This window comes from Pipistrellus hanaki (assembly GCF_964339955.1).
Source record: "Pipistrellus hanaki genome assembly, chromosome: X".
Taxonomy (NCBI): Eukaryota; Metazoa; Chordata; class Mammalia; order Chiroptera; family Vespertilionidae; genus Pipistrellus; species Pipistrellus hanaki.
The window spans coordinates 28,670,750-28,688,737 of NC_140524.1; positions in this window are offsets into that span (position 1 = coordinate 28,670,750).

Below are 17,988 nucleotides of genomic sequence, written 5' to 3' on the forward strand. Positions count from 1 at the left end.
TAAACACAAGTTCTCTTTGCTACTTTACCGTGCCAGATATAGTCCACTAGCCAAACAGCCTTCTTTCTCAAAAGAAACAACCACAGTTCCTGCTTATTCCAGAGCACTAGGTTTGTTTCTTGCCTGACCACAGATTATTTAAACAAGCCAATCACATCGTCACACAGGAACTAGGGGACACCCCATCCTCTTTATACTATAAAGCTTGCCTCCCATAGCTCCTGGATTTTTTACTCTGTTTCAGAACACAGTCTCTACATGTGGCCCTGCATGTCATGCAGTGCTTTCTTCCCCTGTACTATGAGTGACTAATAAACAGCTTTGAAACATGGGGTGCGTGGTGCAGACTTTTCTTCCCAGGGATCCTTGTTCTCATGAAGTTCGAAGAATAAATTCACAGACAAAAAAAAACAAACAAACAAAAAAAACAAACAGCTTCTTTAATTAAAAAAAAAAAAATGTAGAAGTGTATTGGAAGCAGATACAAACTCCATCTGGTCAGGGGTGTCCCCAAAGGGGGCCCTATATAAAAAATCCCCCCCCCCAATTAAGGAAAGCTGCTCTCTCTCTCTAATGGGAAAATCAATCTAGGAAAATGTGTCCTGGGTATCTTTGTCTCCAATTTATATATGCTGCAGTACTTCGTCTGAACCTGACCCTGTTTAATTGATCCTTTTCCTTAATTTGGGACTCTATCCCCCACACCCTCATTGGTAATTCTGCTACATAAAATTAGTTTCAAAGCTCAAAGCTCACATGGCTTCCCCCCTCTTCCCTTATCTTGCAACATTCGTTTATCCTCTGTACAAGTAAAGTAAGATTTTTGGCATCTCCAAGCCTCCATCTATGCATCCCCCTCCCTTGGACCCTCTTTATCTCTAAGATTCCCTAAACCTGCCTATTTTGTCCCTAAAATTCCATTCACTGTCAATCTCATCTGTAATCTGTTTTTATAACATTAGGATTGGATTTCCTCCCTCTTCAATAGGCACATACAAGGTGATTTATATAGGTGATTTATGATTAAAAGTTCATGCAGGAGTTTTTTATAATTAATTTATAACTAAATTTATAATTTTTATAAATACCTCTAATGCTTAATCACTTGATGCCAGTATCCCCCTTGTTGGAAGCCCCCCATTGCCTTCACTAGCAGAGAGGTGTGGACAAGGAACCAGGAAGGCTGGTCAACCTTGAAGCTCTGAAAGGTCAGAGCCAATCACCAACTGTCTAGTTGAGACAAAGGTAGCTAAAGAAACTTCCACTTTTTAGTTTTATGTAAATTCTTGCTGATTGGCTATTATTAGAATTGCCTGCCTGAAGACTATGGGTATATCTCAAAATCTTAATAAAAGAGATAGCAAGGCCAGAGCAGTGTGGAGCCTTTCCCCTTGAGTTGGGCTCCAACCTGGCCCCTAATATTTCCAAATTAATATATTTTCTAGACTCTTTCATGTATGAGCAGCCTCCTCCAGAGCCTGAACCTTGAACCTGAACCCTGAACCATGTGGGACGTGGGGGGTCAATCACAGCTGGCACCCAATGTGAGGCACTCACAAGCCTCCCAATCATAACAATAAAAACGTCTATAGAAATTACCAAATGTTAATCTCCAACATTTACAGACAGCTTATACAACTAAATAAAAGGAAGATGAATGCTCCAATTAAAAAATGGGCAATGGACCTAAATAGAATGTTTTCAAAAGAAGACAGAAGGCAGGCCAAAAGGCACATGAAAACATGCTCAAAGTCACTAATTATCCGAGAGGTGCAAATCAAAACAACAATGCGGTACCATCTCACACCTGTCAGAATGGCCAACATCAACAAACGACAAGTGTTGGCAAGGTTGTGGAGAAAAAGGAACCCTCGTGCACTGCTGGTGGGAATGCAGACTGGTGCAACCACTGTGGAGAACAGTGTGAAGTTTCCTCAAAAAACTGAAAATGGAACTCCCATTTGACCCAGTAATCCCACTCCTAGGAATATATCCCAAGAAACTAGAAACACCAATCAGAAAGGATATATGTACCTCTATGTTCATAGCAGCACAATCTACAATAGCCAGAATTTGGAAACAGCCTAGGTGCCCGTCAGCAGATGATTGGATCCAAAAACAATGGTACATCTACACAATGGAATACTATGCTGCCATAAAAAAGAAGGAATTCTCATCATTTGCAGCAACCTGGATGGAATTGGAGAACATCATGCTGAGTGAAATAAGCCAATCAATGAAAGAGAAACACCACATGACCTCACTCATTTGTGGATGATAAAGAACATTATAAATTGATGAACCAAGAGACAGATATAGAGACAGTAAAGCAACAGGCAGACTGTCAAATTACATCGGGGAGGGTAGGGAGATCTGGGGGAGATAATAGATCAACCGAAGGACTTGTGTACATGCATATAAGTACAACCAATGGACATAAAACTCTGGGGAGGGAGGGTATGTATGGGAGAGAAGGAGGGGGGCAAAAAAAATCAATAAAATATATTAAAAAAAAGAAATTACCAAATGTTTCTATGATATTAAACAAAAAACACAAAGCATAAAACAATAAAAAATGAAAAATTATGACTCATGAAATAAAACAATTTTTCAATTCTAAAAAAAGGAAGGCTGCCCAGTTGGCATAGCTTAGAGGTTGAATATTGACCTATGAACCAGGAGATCACATTTCAATTCCAGGTCAGGGTACATGCTTGGGTTGTGGGCCCAATTCCCCAGTGTAGGTTGTGCAGAAGGCAGCCAGTCAATAATTCTCTCATGGTTGATATTTATCTCTCTTTCCCTCTCTGAAATCAATAAAAATATATTACAAAAAGAAATACAAGAAGGGCACAGTATGTAAAATAGAGAGTAAACATGGGGAAATAAAAATTACAAAAAAAAATTTCTGAAAGCATATGCTATAATTGAAATTGTGGATATCTCATACAACATATGTTACAGAAGGGCTTCCATGGGTTCTAATGCTCACCAACTTTATTCCACTGGGCTTCCTTCTGCAACCCAGAGCAGCACAGCAGGATACACACAATGGATACACTATTCTTTTGTCCTGATTTTGGGTTAAAATATACAAAAAGAATTTTATATATCTAGATTTTATAGATTACTATAAAGTTTATCTACTGATAGTACTTATGCCTCCTCTTTGTTGAACCTTCTCCTGAATAGTTAAAAAAATTTTGCATTTTCTGGCCATGGGAAGCAGTGGCAATGTAAACAGTGTATCCAGGGTAAACACTTTTAAATATTAAAGATGCATAATTTTCTTATTGGGTTCAATATGTTTAGGGAGACTATTATTTGTCTTGTAGAATCAGTTAGAAAAGTCAATATTTACATGTACACATCAAATAATATTTTAAAAGCACATGCAATGTATTGTGTTAATGCCATACACAGAGAGGAAACTATGCAGAAATATTCAATATCTGAATTAATTTTTATAACGTCAGCATTGCTTTGCCATCATATTGTATTTACTGCTTATTACTCAGCTCAGATCAAAGAGCAATTACTTACTTTCTAACAGTGTATAATTTAAATCAAATGGGACTTACATAGAAAGAAAAGAGTACTTGAATGAATGTAGGCAGATTAAATTTTCAACATAAAACTCTCTGAAACTATTGAGAAAAAAAAACCTTTATCCTTTGGTAGGGCAATCACTTTTTCTTATTTCATCAAAGATCTACGAAGTTGCTTGGCTGGTATGGCTCAGTAGTTTAGGATCAACCTTTGAACCAGGAGGTCACAGTTCAATTCTCAGTCATGGCACTTGCCCAGGTTGTGGGCTCGATCCCCAGTGAGGGGCAAACAGGAGGATGCTGATCAATGATTCTCTCATCATTGATGTTTCTATCTTTCTCTCTCCTCCCTTCATCTCTGAAATCAATAAAAATATATTAAAAAATAAAATTAAATAGAAAGTGTCATTAAAGAATCTGTAAACATATGTAGACCTTATTCTCCTCTCTGCAATATCATTTCTAATGTTGGTTCCAGCAACAATATAATTCAGAGCTATGGAAATTTTGAAAATCTTTGTACAAGTATAACAAATCCCTGTTCTTACCTTTTATGGTATGCATGTTTGTGTTCCCCCAAATTTATATATTTATATCCTAATTCCCACCATAATGGTATTAAAAGGGGGTTTTTGGTGGGTTTTTAGGTAAGGAAATTAGAGCCTTCATAGATGGGATTAGTGCTCTATTAAAAGAGAACCCACAGAGCTTTCAAGCCCCTTAACACCATGTGAGTACACAATCAGAGATTGGCAGTCTGCAGTCAAGGGGAAGACACCCTGATCTTGGACTTGTATCTTCCACAACTGTGAGTAATAAACTTGCTATTTTTAAGTTACCCAGTTTATGATATTTTGTTTTAACAGCCTAAATAGACGAAGACACTATTATATAGAAAATTATCCCTATAGAGATGCATTTTAAATATATCAAGATGATCATGATCCTCCAAAGTTCTTATTTCATTGACTTGTGAAATATAGGCAGTTTCTATTACAAGTAGTTCTACATAAATTCTGGCATATTTTTCTACAAATAATATACTAGTACATTCAAACACTGGTATTTAGCATTAAGTCTGGTAGTTGAAATATTCATGTGTAAAACAATCACTATGCGATTGTATCTGATGAAAGTTTTATTGTGTGATTCCAGACTCAGGAAACTAGAACATTTTCTTCTTCTAGGTTACAATGCTTAGGGAAAATCACTTTGAAATGACCTGTTTCACAATGGAGTGTATTTTCAGCATCTATGTTCTGTTAATTAGCCAATCATGTGTTTTAAAGGGTGTTTAACCTTTCTTTCATATGGTAATGTTTTAAAAAACTAGAAGAACAGCTTGTTTATAAAATAAATTTTCCAGCTCCATCAACTTCTGTGCTCCATTGCCTGGAAATCAAACCTGTTGGACTTTAAAATATGCAACTATAGAATTAAGCATTCTCAATGTCATCCCCCCCCCCCCAATAATATTCATTTTCTCAGACCCAGAAGACTTGAAGCAATAGTATTCTAATATAGTAAAAAGATAAATTATCTACATGATGAATAGACTATGATTTTATATATGAATATATTTAGTGGCTAGGTGCACAAAATTTGTGCACATTAAAAGGGGTTTAATTAGAGGAAATATTTTAATATTGTTATTTGCTCTTTCTGTATAATAGAAGTGTCAGAGATGAAAGGAAATTAGTAAAATGTATATAAAAAATTCCTCCCGTTAGAGTCTGGGGTTCACCACAGGGCCCAGAGGTGAGCACCCCACCTTGGCTAGTTCCAGACCTGGCTAGTCCCACCCTTGTCAAGTCCTGCTGGGCAGGGGGCCCAGCTTCAGGTTCCCCGTCAAGCCCCACTGGGAGGGGGGGACACCCTCAGGTCCCCTGTCAAGCACTGCCAGGTGGGGGCATAGTCTGAGGTCCCCTATCAAGCCTCGCTGGGCGGGAGGTGCAGCTTGAGTTCCTCCAGCCTGGCTCCAAGGCAGACGGTGCAGCTTGAGGTCCCCTGGCCTGGTGACAAGGCAGGGGGTGTGGCCTGAGGTCCCTTGTCAAGCCCCACAGGGGCTGGGAGGGGAGACACAGCCTCAGGTTCCAGCTGATTGCTCTTTAAGGCTCATTATGGGAACTCGGCCTCCACTGTGGGTGCAGCCATCTTGTGTTACAGAAACCTCTGCTCCTGCTGTGGGCACAGCCATCTTTGCGATGGAGTGATGGTCAATTTGCACATTCCCAATTTATTATATAGGATATATAAATACAAGTATGACTTTATATGACATACATATAATTAGATATAGGACAACTTTCTTAAGTTATGTAAGAAATTCAAGATATAGTAAATAGATTAAAGCAGCCTTATCTTTACTTTTCCTTCCTTGCTACAAATTCGAATGATAGATTTATCTCTTCTATTGTTTCCATCATGTAGCACTAGAATTCCCTATAGAGTCAGAGAGGAGGGTTTGAGATAAGTACACTTCAGTGCTTTGCTGGAGTCAACACAAACTGACTGTGTGCTTCTATTGCCAACTCCATGAGTTTAGTGAGGTCACATTTGGTAGCTTAAAATTGACATGGTAGGAATATATAGACCATAGAAAACAGAAAGCAGTATAAATCAAAACTTTTATGCCCAGGAGAGCCAATTGTTAAACATTTAGCAACACATGACTTCAATTCCTATGTATAAGATGGTATGCTAATGAGCCAGCTCTCTTAAATGTACACAATCAACTTTATTGATCCTGTGTGAGCCAGCTCCAGCACACCCATTTGATAGAAATGCATGGACCCCATTTATATAAAACTTGTGAATGTATGTGCCTGACTCCTTTATTATGAACAAAGTTGGCATTATCAGCATGATGAAATTTTAAAAACACCAAAGAACAGCACTGCTTTTGTAGTAAGGATGCACTCTAACAACCTCTTAGTATATGAATTCCCTTCCTGATTAAAAATTCAGGAAATTATCAACAGTGTAGAATGGTTGCATAGTTATTTCATCTAGATTCATATTTTCTCTCTTTTACTTCTAGATAATTATTTCAGTAATTTGATATTCAAGGTCTTCTATATTTTTCCTGGAGACATTTTTAAGCTAAAAAGTATTTAATTCTGAAATATTTAAACAGAAAATACAGAATATATAATAAAAAGTAGTTACCATAAGCTAAGTTTAACAAAGATTAACATTTTGCCCTATTTGCTGAAACTTCTTCTCACTCTCTACTGTACTTTTAATTAAAGAAATGATTCTCAGGCTGATGTGGCTCAGCTGGTTATCATCCCGTGCACCCAAAGGCTGCAGGTTCGATTCCTGGTCAGAGCAGAGGGCCAGGTTGTGGGCTCGATCCTGAGTAGGGAGTGTGCAGAAAGCAGCAAATCAATGATTTTCTCTAATCATTGATGTTTCTATCTCTCTCTCCCCCTCCCTTCCTTTCTTTTTAAAAATCAATTTAAATTTTTTAAAAAAGAAATAAATCCTATCTAATAAGGAAGGAATATGCTAATTGACTATTACACTCTCAAAGATGGCAGCACCCACAGCCACAAGATGACTGCATCTAGTTCCCTCAGCTCCACCAGGGCTGCAGTCCCACAGCATGCCAGGCCCACCCTCAGGTGGGTCCTGCTGCTCAGAGTGCCTGCCTCCAGAATCCCCCAGTCCCCTCAGCTTCCCAGCCGCCCGAAGCACAGGCAATTCTCAGATGTTGGCTGCATGCAGCCATCTTCTGATGGCTATCTTGAGATGGTCATCTTGTGATGATATTAGGGCATGATGTGTGAGGGCAGAACGACCACCTATGCTATTATTAGTATAGATTTCCCAGATAAGTTGCTTTGTAGAATGGTACATTTTATTTGACTCCTCCCCTATAGCATTTATAAAAAATGTGTGTCTTATATTTTTGTGAACTGAGAATTTCTTTCTGGTGACTGCTTCAAATATATCTCATATATAATAATATGTAGTATTGTCATAATCATTGTTGTGAAGGATACCTGCAATTTTCCTTAGTAACCTTTGCTCCAAAAAATGTGTAATATTTACAGATAAAAGTGATTTTCAAGTTATTGCATTGTCTTTCCCCTCCCCCCATGTATCTATAATATATACTCTATTATAATTTGTTTTTATTTCCTACTAGAGGCCCATTGCATGAAGATGTGCGCAATAAGCTTTCCTTCCCCTGGCTGCCAGCAACAGTTTTCCTCCAGCACCCAGGATGCTGGGCACAGCAGAGCCAAGCCTTCAGCCTTCAGACTTGGCTCCATCCACACAGCAAAGCCTTTAGTCTTTAGTCTTCAGTCTTCACTTGGGCTGAGCCTTCGGTCTCCGCTTTGTGCCTACATATTCAAATTAACCCACCATTTTGTTGGGTTAATTTGAAAACTCACTCCTGGTGGGTGTCAATTTGCATCTTTCTCTCTTAGAGAAAGGCTGGTGGGTGTCAATTTGCATCTTTCTCTCTTATTAGTGTAGATATTTTGACCTATTTATGCCTATGCCTATTCATTCTTTTATATTGAGTGTAGCATATTGAAATTTCCCATTATTAATGTTTTCACATATTTCTCCATGTATTGCCTATACTTTCTCCCTTAAAAGGGTAGTTACTGTATAAGTTGGTATTATACAGAGATATTAATTTCTATTGTGCCTTCATTATGAAAATGAGTTTTGCATTATAAAATATATTTCTTGCACTAGTTTAATATTTTTCTGAATTCAATATTATTTGCATTTTTTCTTTTTATTTATTTAATTTATTATTTTTATTGTTATTAAAATCACTCATCAAAAGTCCAGCTTTACTTACAAAATAATGTTGAATATAGAGGCAAGATTCTATTCTATAAAATAAGAAATACAATTTTTAAAAACCTTTACTGTTGAGTATATTACAGATGTCCCCTATTTTTCCCCATTGCTCCCCTCAACCCAGTTCCTGCCCCACTCCAAGTTTTCACCATACTATTGTCTTTGTACATGGGCTATGCATATCTATACTAATAAAAGAGAAAGATGCAAATTGCCCGTACCTTCACAATGCCCACAAGCCAGTCAGGAGTTAGTATGCAAATTAACCAATCAAAGATGGCTGGTTAATTTGCATACACAGGTGCCCAGCAGCTGGGGGCAGAATGCTTGCATCATCACCATGGTGATGACAAAGGCATTTTGCACCACCCCAGCTGCTCAGGATGAATTGAATTCAGAAAGGTGGCTCGGGGCTGGAGCAAAGGGTGTGCCAGCAGCCAGGCTAAGGAAGGCAAATTCTGCATGAACCTTTATGCATCGTGTGACTGGTATGCATATAAATACTTTCGTTAATCTCTTCCTGCCCCCCTGTCCTTTCTCCCTCTGAGATCCTTCAGTCTGTTCCATGCTTCTATGATTCTGGACCTTTTTGTTCTTCAATTTATTTTGTTCAGTAGATTGTACATATAGGTGAGATCATGTGGTACTTGTCTTTCTCTAACTGGCTTAATTGACTTAATAATAATAATAATAACCTCCAGATCCATGCTGTCTCAAAGAGTAAGAGATCCTTCTTTTAAACTGCCGCATAATATTGCATTGTATAAATATATCACATTTTTTATTATCCAATCATCTACTGATGGGCACTTGGGCTGTTTCAAGATCTTAGCTATTATAAACAGCACTGCTATGAACATGGGGGTACATATATTCTTTCCAATTGGTGTTTCAGGATTCTTAGGACATATTCCTAAAAGTGGGATAACAGGGTCAAATGACAATTTCATTTTTAATTTTTTGAGGAAACTTCTTACTGTCTTCCACAGTGGCTTCACCAGTCTGCATGACCACCAGCAGTGTACCAGGGTTCCCTTTCTCTATATCTTCAACAGGACTTCTGATTTGTTGATGTTAGCCATTTTGACAGGTGTGAGATTATACCTCATTGTCATTTTTATTTGCATCTTTCTGATTATTAGTGACTGAGAATTTTTTCATATGTCTCTTGGCCTTTGTATGTCCTCTTTGGAGAACTGTCTATTTAGGTCCTTTGCCCACTTTTAAATTAGATTGTTTGTCTTCTGTTTGTTAAGAAGTATGAGTTCTTTATATATTTTGGAAATTAATCCCTTATCAGATATATCATTGAAAAATATGTTCTCACATACAGTGGAATGTCTTTACATTTTATTGATGGTTACTTTAGCTGTGCAGAAGCTTTCTATTTTGATGTAGTCACATTTATTTATTTTCTCCTTCATTTCCCTTGCCCTAAGTTCATGGTCGGCAAACTGCGGCTCACGAGGCCCCTTGAGTGTGGCTCTTAGGCCAGGTTAGGAGTACCTTAATTAAGTTAATAACAATGTACCTACATATATAGTTTAAGTTTAAAAACTTTGACTCTCAAAAGAAATTTCAGTCCTTGTACTATTGATATTTGGCTCTGTTGACTAATGAGTTTGCTGACCACTGCCCTAAGTGATGTAGCAGCAAAGTGCTATGAAAAAAGTCTGAGACTTTGCTGCCTATTTATTCTAGGATTTTTATGTTTTCACAACTTACTTTTAAGTTTTTTACCCATTTTTTTAAATATATATATTTTATTGATTTTTGTACAGAGAGGAAGGGAGAGAGATAGAGAGTTAGAAACATCAATGAGAGAGAGTCATTGATCAGCTGCCTCTTGCACACCCCCTACTGGGGATATGCCCGCAACCAAGGTACATGCCCTTGACCGGAATCGAACCTGGGGCCCTTCAGTCCCCAAGCCGATGCTCTATCCATTGAGCCAAACCTGTCCCAGCAAGTCTTTTACCCATTTTGAATTTATTATTGTGTATGGTGTAAGTTGGTGGTCTAGTTTCGTGTATTTGTCCAATTTGCCCAGTCCCATTTATTGAAGAGACTATCTTTAATCCATTGTATTCTCTTGCCTCCTCTGTCAAATATTTATTTATCATAATAGCTTAGATCAATTTCTGGAGTCTCTTTTCTATTCCGTTGGTGTATATGCCTGTTCTTGTGCCAGTATTAGGCTGTTTTGAGTACAGTAGCTTTGAAATATAACTTGATGTCTGGTATTGGGATCCTTCTAACTTTGTTCTTTCTCAAGATTGCTGCAGCTATTTGGGGTCCTTTTTGGTTCCATATAAATTTTTGGAGTATTTGATCTAGATCTGTGAAATATGTCCTTAGTAATTTAATTAGTATTACATTGAATTTATATATCTCGGTGCACAGTATGGACATTTTAATGATGTTAATTCTACCAGTCTATGAACTCGGTATATTCTTCTACTTGTTTGTGTCTTCCTTTATTTATTTTTCAATGTCCTGTGGTTTTCCGAGTACAGATCTTTTACCTCCTTGGTTAAGTTTATTCCAAGGTATCTTATTTTTTGTTGTTGTTGCAATGGTAAGTGAAATTGTTTTTCAAGTTTCTCTTTCTGAGAATGCACTATTGGTGTATAAAAATGCCATTGATTTCTGGATTTTAATTTTGTATCCTGCTACTTGGCCAATTTCATTTAATAAATATAGTAATTTTTTGGTGGAGTCTTTGGGATTTTCTATGCACAATATCATGTCATCTGTAAATAATGACAGTTTTACTTCCTCCTTTCCAATTTGAATGCCTTTAATTTTTATTCTTTTCTGATCACTTGTGTCTAAGACTGCGGGTACTCTGTTGAATAAGAGTGGTGAGAGGGGGCATTCCTGTCTTGTTCCTGTTCTTAAGGGATTGAGCAAAAAAGAAAAAAAAGAGAAAAACTCGACATAGACAACAATATGGTGATTGCCAGGGATAAATGAAAGGGGAAGGTGGAGGAGGGTATAGGTAGGACAAACGGTGATGGACAGAGACTTGACATGGGCTGGTAATCACATAATGCAGTATACAGATGATGTGTTGTAGAATTGTGCACCTAAAACCTGTAATATTTTTTAACCAGTGTCACCACAATAAATTTAATAAGAATTATTATTTCATTCTCTTTGGTATTTTTGTTTGTTTGTTTCTAGAAGTCTCCAGAGGGTAAAATACCTGAACAATTTGAATTGATTTCTCTTTTTATCTAGATGCATTTTATATTTTCATCTTTCCATTGAATTTGTATACTATGTCCATGCATAGATATATTTTTTATTTATCCAATGTGAGTCATTTTCTTCTTCAATCTTAGGATTCCTATATTTTATTAGTTATTAAAAGTATTAACCATTTTCCATTTGAGCATTGATTTATTTTCTTTCTATTTCACTTTATAAGCCTTCTCAAGTCATAGTCAAGAACTTTTTTAAACCACTTTTTCATATTTTCTATTGATATTACTTCATCTCTCTGTGTTTCCTTAGGAAAACTTGATCTATCATGCAGTTTACTAAGTCTCTTTGCAGCAGTGTTTAATCTTTTCCCCCCAATAATTGGGTTTTTTAAATTCATTAACTTTATATTTTGAAACTTTAGAAGTCTATCTAGAACACAAAATCTTTTCTCTTGTACTGTGTAAACTTTTCTCCCATGACCTGATTATTTTAACATACATTAATTTTGTTTCAATAGTTTCAGTATCCAAAAAGGTTGAGTTAGCTTCTTGTTGGTTTTATAAAGCCAAGATAGATATTGGCTTTGCTTGGTTTAAAAATTTTATTGTGTGTTCACCTTTTGCAGAGATTAAAAAAATCACTGCTTTCCTCAGCAGTGAATAGAAGTTTGTTTTGTTTTGTTTTGTTTTGTTTTGTTTTGTTTTTCTTTTCAAATCCATCATTCAGATAGGAAATACAATAGTTATTTCGGTCTCCATATTTATTCCAAAATGCCAGTTATACTTTTCTGTGTTATCACTCATCACTCTTTTCACCCACCAAACACACACACACTTTTTATCCCCACCAGCCAAATGAAACTTTTAAAATTTTCTGAAGCAAGCCTTGTTTTTTCTTGCCTCTGGGTTTTGGCTAGTGTTGTTTGTTGTAGGCAGCTCTAATTTGCTATAACATAGAATAAAATACTATAAACTTGGTGGCTTAAATAACACACAGTTATTTATTTCTCACAGTTATGGAGGCTAGGGAATCCCAAATCAAGGTGCTGGTATATTCACTTGTTGGTGAGGACCTTCGTCATGACTTATAGACAGCAGCCTTACTGCTGTAGGCTTGCATGGTCTTTCCTTTGTGAGTGTGCATGGTAAGAGAGATCTCTATGTCTTTCTCTTCCTATAAGGGCACTAATACCATCATGGGAAATCTACAATTATAATATAATTTAAACCAAATTATCTCCCAAATGTTCTGAACCTAAATACATTGCATTAAGAGTGAGGGAAAAAAAAGAGGATTTGTAAAAGGTGTTTTGGAATTGGTGTTTGTTATGTGGGAGGTGTTTGAGCAAGAATATATAATAAAAGTTGGGACAAGAATTCGTGGAGGCTCAAGTGAGGTTTTCCTTTGTCTTCACAGATGTGTTACATTTTATATCAGAATAGTTAAATAAAGTGTTGAATTGAGCTGGGTTTTTAACTCAGATGTGGAAAAAAACAGTAAGTTGAGTTGCACTTAAAAATAAAAAATAAATATTTCTGAAAATGATGAAACTTAAGCCAGAAAATAAATAATTAATGAAAAAAGGTACATCTTTGTATTAAAACTTCATAATGGCCTTAGAAAAGAAAAACTGTTTTGTGAAGGATGTTAAATATAACCATGCATTAATAAGCTGAATGTAATTTCTTGTGAATATTTTAAAAAATTCTTCCAAGTGTATCTGTTTATTATATTATGAATAAATAAATAATACAAGCATTATTTTTTAATGCTCATGAGAATGAGCAAAACATATCACACCAACTCAAAATTAAATGTGTATGTTTATTTGAGTACTTTAGTCTCTGTTCATCAATATTCCTCTAATATTTTTAAGGGTGTTAGTTTGTAAATTAATGATTAGAAGATAAAGTAGGGTCAACATGATGTAAAATAAGTCAATGGTAGGGTTTTTCATAAAATGTGAGAGTCTCTGAAGGGTCCCATTGCTCCAGATAATCATCCTCACCATGTTCCTGGTGGTTAAAATTTCTGTTGTTTTAATTCAGTAATTTAAGATATTATTATTATAAGACATGAATATGAATAAGCAAATGTTTTTTTTAAAAGCTCATGAGTATATTAACTTAATTGATTATCAGTGCCTAACAACCACAGCCCATACTACTTTATCAGAAAACCTCCAAATGGGATACAAACAACTATAATTTTATGAGGGATCAAAGTGAGAAAAGCTCAAAAATATAGATCATGGGTCAGTATAATTAGCTGAGCAAACAGGATATGTTTTATTTTCTTTATCTTCCTATTTTTAGCTACATGGGTTATTCTGTCTTAGTTTTATCACTGTAAGTGAAGAAAATAATAATACCTAGTTAATGGGATAGTATATAAGAGATTATATGAGAAAGTACATTAAGGTACTTGTCACATTACCTGGGAAATGGTTAGCACTCAATAAATATTAACAACTGTCATCATCATCATCATCATCATCATCATCATTGGCTGTTATAAAGATAGGGAAGCTCAGGAATAAATAAAGGCATACTTTGCAGATTACAAAGATTAATGATATTGTTACTGAAGAGAAACATCATATTGGTACTAATTTTTTATAAAACAAAAATTAAGCAAATTCTACTAATAAGGTGAAAAGATAACCTACAAAATAGGAGAAAATATTCACAAACCATCTATATATATAAAAGCCCAGCGATCGTTATGGCAGAACCACTGGATTGACCAGAATGACTGGTCACTATGACACACATTGACCACCATGGTGCAGATGCTCAATGCAGGAGCTACCCTTTAGTGGTCAGTGCTCTCCCACAGCAGGAGTGCCACTCAGCCAGAAGCCAGGCTCATGGCTGGCAAGCACAATGGTGGTGGTGGGAGTCTCTCCAGCCTCCATGGCAGCACTAAGAAGTTGTGTGCCAAGCAGTAAGGAGCGAACACGCAGGCAGTTATGAGTGAGCAGGCTGGCAATTAGGAGCGAGAAGCCACAGATTGTGAGAGGATGTCAGGCTTAAACCAGCAGTTGGACATCCTCTGAGAGGTCTTGGATTGCAAGAGGGTGCAGGCTGGGCTGAGGGACCCCCCTTGCACAAATTTCATGTGTTGGGCCTCTAATATATTGATGAGTAGCTTCTAACCACAATATATGAAAAACTCTTGCAACTCAAAAAATAAAAACTGAATAATCCAATTTTAATAAAGGGAAAATAATCTGAAGACAATTCTCCAAAAATTTACAAATGACCAATAGACACATTTGTTTGACACCAAATTACTAAGGAAATGCAAATCAAAATCACAATGAGATATGAATTCATACCAAGTAGGATATCTAGAATAAAAAAAAAAACTTCAATAATCGAATGTAGATATAAATTATACACCACAAATAAGTGGCATTTGCACCCCAGATATTCAAGCCTGGATCAATATTTTAAAATCACATGATTATATATGTAGATAAAGAAAAAACATTTGAGAAAAATTCAATTCCCATTTGAAATAAAAATTCTCAGTAAATTGTGAATAGAGGGAATCTTCTTCAATTTGATAAAGAATATCTCAAAAAAAAAAGCCTACAGTTAATATCATACATAATGGTATAAAACACAAAGCTTTCTAACTAAAATTAACTAGAAGACAAAACGCCCCCTCTCACCACAATCTGAATCACAACAAACAATTGGTGCTAATAAGAAATTATAGCAAGGTTTTAGGACACAAGGTTAATATACAAAGGCAAATCTGTTTTCTATAGACCTGCAAGGAACAAGTTAGCCATTGGCATTAAAAATGCAAAACCATTTACATAAGCAAACCCCAAAATGAAATAAATAGTTATAAATCTAAAAAGATATGTACCCAATCTATATGAAAAAAGCTACAAAAGTCAGATGAAAGAAATTAAAGAAGAATAAAATGCATAGAGATACAGTCCATGTTTAAAAATAGAAAAACACATATAAATTGACAGTTACAAAATAGTCACTGGGATGTAAATTATAACATAGAGAATATAATGAATAATATTGTAATAAATATCCTATCTAATAAAATATTAATATACAAGTTGACCATCACTCTGCTATACCCACAAGCCATGCCCATCAGCCAATCAGAAGTAAGCATGCAAATAAACCCCAACCAAGATGGCTGCGGCCATGGAGCAAGCAGGAGCGAGGCTTGGGTTTCCCCTGGTGATGGAGGAAGCCAAGCTTTCCACAGAACCTGGCGGGCCCAAACCTCCACTCAAGGCTACAAAGTTTCAATTATAGAAGATAAATAAATCCCAACATAAATGGCAGCAGCCATGGAGTTGGAGAGAGCAGGAGGCTAGGGTTGCCCCCCCACCCCCACCCCTTGCAATGGAGGAAGCCAAGCTTTCCACCTGCCATGGCCTGCTTTGGCCTCCACTTAAGGCTACAAAGTTTCAATTATAGAAGTACATAAGTCTCAATAGAAATGGCTGCTGCCACAGGGCGAGCAGGAGGCTTGGCTCTGCTCCAGGCTACAAAATTTCAATTGTAGAAGGAAAATAAATTCCAGATACCAGGACCACTGCTTGGGTAGCCAGGGGGCGTGGCAGGCCTGCAAACCACCATAGGCCTCTCACCCAGGCCGCCCCACACCCCAAGTGAACTCCCACCCTGATCTGGGACACCCTTTGGGGCAAACCAGTTGGTCCCCACCCATGCACCAGGCCTCTATCCTATCTAATAAAAAAGTAATATACATCACTCCAGTAGACACAATAGCTGCCCCCATGTGGTCAAATATCCTGCCCCCATGTGGATACAAGATGGTCACCACAAGATAGCCAGCAGGGAAGGGCAATTGGTAGGGACCAGGCCTGCAAGGGAAGGCAGTTGTGGGCAATCAGGCCAACAAGGGAGGCAGTTAGGGGTGACCAGACTGGCAGGGGAGTAGTTAAGCATTAATCAGGCTGGCAGGCAGAAGTAGTTAGGGGCAATCAGGAAGGCAGGCAGGCGAGCAGTTGGGAGCTAGCAGTCCTGGATTGTGAGAGGGGAGTCAGACATCCTCAAGGGGTCCCAGATTGGAAAGGGAGTAGGCTGGGCTAAGGGACCTCCCCCTCCCCATGCATGAATTTCGTACACCAGGCCTATAGTGTTTTATATATTTTTATTAAAAATTATGATCAAAACCTGACAAAAAATTGAATGTGGTATTTGAATAATAGTATAAATTTAGACTTCCTCATTTGAAAAATTTCCCTCATTGAATTAAATTGAATTTAGTTGAAAATTATATTCCAAGAATTTATTTTTTAATTTTTTAATTACAGGTGATATACAGCATTATATTAGTGTCAGGTGTGTACACCTCGGTGATTAGACATTATAAAACTTACTAACTGATCATCCCCCAAAAAATCTCATATCATTCTGATACCATATATAGTTATTAGGATATAATTGACTATATTCCCTATGTTGTATTTTATGCCCCCATGACAATTTTGTAGCTCTAAGTTGTACTTCTAAATCCCTTCACTTTTTTCAACCATCCTTTCAACAACTCTCCCATCTGCCAATCATCAAAATGTTCTCTCTATCTGTGAGTATGTTTCTGTTCCACTTGTTTGTTTATTTTTTTTATTCCATGATTTATAGGTATGTATTTATTGCCACTTTATTCATATTTTTTTAAAAAAATATGTTTTTATTGATTTTTAGAGAGAGAGGAATGGAGAGAGAGATAGAAACATCAATGAGAGAGAAGCATAATTGGTCAGCTAACCCTGCACACACCCTCCTTGGGATTGAGCCTACAACTGCAAGATGTGCCCTGTCCAGGAATGGAGCCAGTGACCTCTTGGTTCCTGGGTTGATGTTCAACTTCTGAGCCACACCAGCCAGGCTATTGTTCATATTTTTTATCTTTGTTGTTGTTCTTCTTAAAGAAGACCCTTTAACATTTCATGTTATACTAGTTTTGTGGTGATGAACTCCTTTAGCTTTTTCTATGTCCCTTTCAAATCATAGATTGAAGTTCTAACCCCTAATTTATTTGGAGATTGGATCTTTGACAAGGTAATTAATGTCAAATAAGTTTTAAAAAAGTGGGGTCTTAATTCAATGAGACTGGTATCCTTATAAGAGAAAGAAACACAAGGAGTGCATGTATATAGAGAAAATGCCATATAGTGGACAAAGAAAATAAAGTCAAGGAAAGAGACCTCTGGAAAAACAAAGCCTGCTGACATATTGATCTGGGACTTGCAGCCTCCAGATATATATATAAAAAAATAAATTTCTGTTATTTTTTAATATATTTGATTGATTTTTTTTATTGATTATGGTCTCACATAATTGTCCTTATACCCCCATTCCCATCCCAAACTCTTCCCTAGATATGCCCCTCC